Consider the following 3,380-nt stretch of genomic DNA (forward strand, 5'->3'; position numbering starts at 1 on the left):
CAGACACAATGGGCCCAGACTCATGGCTGACCCAAACTCGTGGTCAGCCAAACTGCAACCAGCAACCATCAACGAGATGGACAGAGCAACCGCGCCGCTGCAGAGCGGCCGCAACCAGCAACAAAATCCACCCCCATGATCAATGAAGAGACCCAAGATGATTCTGATGTACCCAGCCACCAAATTTTCAGATGACAACACTCACATCAGCTCCAACACGTCGAACAACTTCTGCTAAAAAGCAACCGTAGAGACCGGTTGAAATGAAAAGGTGAGATCCCTCGAGGGACCAAAGAGACAGGCATCGAAAGGGTACACAATCTCTTGTTGCATCACCAAGTGCACTTGTGGGCAGACTCCACTTTGAACAAAGCTGCTTCCAGGAGCAAATTAAGAAACAGACTTACAGGCCACAGCAAAAGGATTGAACAACCACCAGTTAGAGAGGAAGAAGAAAGATGGATATGGTGAGTCGGGAACAAGAGGAAAAGACTAGGAAAGAAACTGAGAGAGAAAACAAACGACCGAAAGGGAAATACAGGGAAAGAAAAAGAGAGACACAGTGCCCCAGATCGGAGACTAACTCGGGGCAAAAGCGCCCATGGCGGGCGGGGATAAGCACCACCGACACTCAAGGTTTCTAGAGAGAAAACCCACACTGAAGATCGATTCTTAACGTACTAAAATTTAACTTCATAAGATTCCAAAAACAGCAAATGAATCAGATACATATATAGTTAGCTAGGCACACAGATAAGACATATTTGTTTATGTAGATATCTATATTCGCATGCATGCAGCTACAGTCGTTGCAGAAATAGATTGAAGCTGCTCGCTAGTATTCTGCACTGTTTATTTATGAATCTCGCAGGGGCCGCTGTGGCCACCCACTGGGTTGTTAGTGCATGAAGAGGACGAGGAAGGCGGAGCTGGTCCTTTTTGCAGCGGAACTTTGGATTTCACACTCTTCTCCTCCTTTAAGGCCCTATAAGCTAAGACAGGTTTTGTGTTGGCACTCATCAGAATCAACAACAAAATAAGGACCATGCTCATGCAAGAAATCTTGGAGAAACTTGTTGCTCTGATAGTTGCCATTGATGAATAGGAAATAGGGATTGGATGGTAAAGAAGGCTAGGGTAGTAACTGGGAATTAGGTATTTTAATCAAGTCGTATAGACGTTTTGAAGCTTAGAGAGATCGAACCAAGCTAGTTAGTTCAAAGCAAGAGTACTGGTTAACCCAACTCTAGTGATGCTATTTATAGATGGAAAAACTCATATAAAAATTTATTTCTTAAAATTAACTAGCTAGGACTATGTGGAAAACCACTATATGCTAACTAGCTAGCTAGCTAGGAACTTTCCTGTGTCTAAGTAAGTGCCCTATATGAAAATTCATCAAAAACCCATCATGAGATTAGGGTTTGCGCCATTTTTGATGAAGGGGGATATATTTGAGTATTTGACCCTCCTAATGTATTGGGAGACAAGCTATGGTACTTGTGGGTATCTCATACACTTATTTACAACTATTTGAACAAAAAATTACAATTATTTGAACCAAAATTACAACATTGAGAACAAAAATTACAACATTGACAACGAATTTGTTCAAAAGCTTGTAACAATGTCGAAAGAGGTGTAATTATCATTATTAGAACTAAGACTACACAAAATAGGACTCAACATTACCACTCTGACAACAAATTTGTTGTCACTTTTGTAAATGTGGGTATGAGATACCCACAAGTACACTAGAATTTTCCATGTATTGGAGATGCTTACATCTACGAATAATGATTGGCAGCAAGTGAGTAATTCATCTCTTATTTCCATTCCTCATTACTTTTTTATCGTTATCTCGTACAATTATTTACATATTTATTTATTGTAATATCCAAATAAACAATTGTGATTATAAGTTGGATGAACTCTATATGGTTTAAGATTCTTTTGTTCACATTATATAGAAAACCTGTAGTTCTACGCATGCCCATTTTATTTCTATTACTTAATGCGGAAAGTCGATGTGTTTATGCTTTTGGTTGTTCATCAACCCCCCCAATTTTAATCAATAATTTTTTATGTACAGACTCTCAATGCTTCTCTCTCTTTGTCTTTGCTTCTACATGTTAGATCTGTGGAACAATATCTCCGGTCTCCACCACACATTGTCGCAATTTGGCTCTTATCGATGATAAACAAATTAAGAAAATCTGGGACAGCAGCATGGAAAGTAAGTTTCTAAGAGATTTCTTTTCAATCTCTTACAGCAGCATGGAAAGTTTCTAAGAGATTTCTTTTCAATCTCTTACAGCAGCATGGAAAGTAAGTTTCTAAGAGATTTCTTTTCAGTCACTTACAGCAGCATGGAAAGTTTCTAAGAGATTTCTTTTCAATCTCTTAAAGAAAAGAAATGAAGCAACAAGCGACTAAGTCACAAAACAGACTATTGTGTTATCACTTAACTAGCCACGCGCACTTTTCCTCTTCGCCGGGAAATTACCAAAAATTGAGCATGATATGGAAAGGATAAAAGCATGGTTCAAGTTACCGAAGTTCCGAAGTTTATGAAGTCAAGATATAATGGAGAAGAGTCACTTTTCTACTTTTTCTTTCCATACTTGTTAAAAGGTTCTCTCAACCCAATCTGTGAATTGATGGCTACAATTTTTGCTTTCTTTCCTTGGCTATGAATGCCAAACAGTAAGTCACGGTATAAAAAATTACATAAACTTAAAGAGCAAAAAAAAAAAACAAATGACCACGTGCCATCTCTTTTTATCTTCTTCTTCTTCTGTGTCTCTATCTCTCTCTCTGCTCTTTCCGGCCTTCTCTTCGATGGCCACGACGACCACAACTACTTTGCGTATTTCCTCTCTAAATTACTCTATAATCATTTCGTCCTTTGCATGTCACCCAAATTTAAAAAGCTAGTTCTCACTTTCTGTCTTGAAGCTATTTCCCTCACACATGAACTTCCTCCTTACGTTATCTAAATTTATTTGCAGGTTGCCATTTTTCAACCTAAGGGCTCTGAATTTGGGGCTTATGCTGCAACATATCAAATTTGTTGCCCTCGTTACAAAATGGGATTTTATCTCGACATGCAAACTGATTTTCCATGCCGAGTTCAGTCACTGTGATTTCAATTCAGATCAGTATAGATCTGATATCCACTTGATTTATTTCTTTTGCTGGTTCAGTTAGTGGTTTGTTATTTGGCTGTTTCTTTATCTTTTGATTTTATTTTTCTGGGCATGAAAGAGGCATATTGGTGAGATACCATCTTTACCTTTTGTTTTGCATACTAGTGATTAGTTGTCCTAGCATATATATAAAGATATGAAACTTCAATTTTATAGGTGGCGGTTCACTAT

The sequence above is a fragment of the Rosa rugosa genome, chromosome 3 (genome assembly GCF_958449725.1).
Source record: "Rosa rugosa chromosome 3, drRosRugo1.1, whole genome shotgun sequence".
NCBI classification, from domain to species: domain Eukaryota; kingdom Viridiplantae; phylum Streptophyta; class Magnoliopsida; order Rosales; family Rosaceae; genus Rosa; species Rosa rugosa.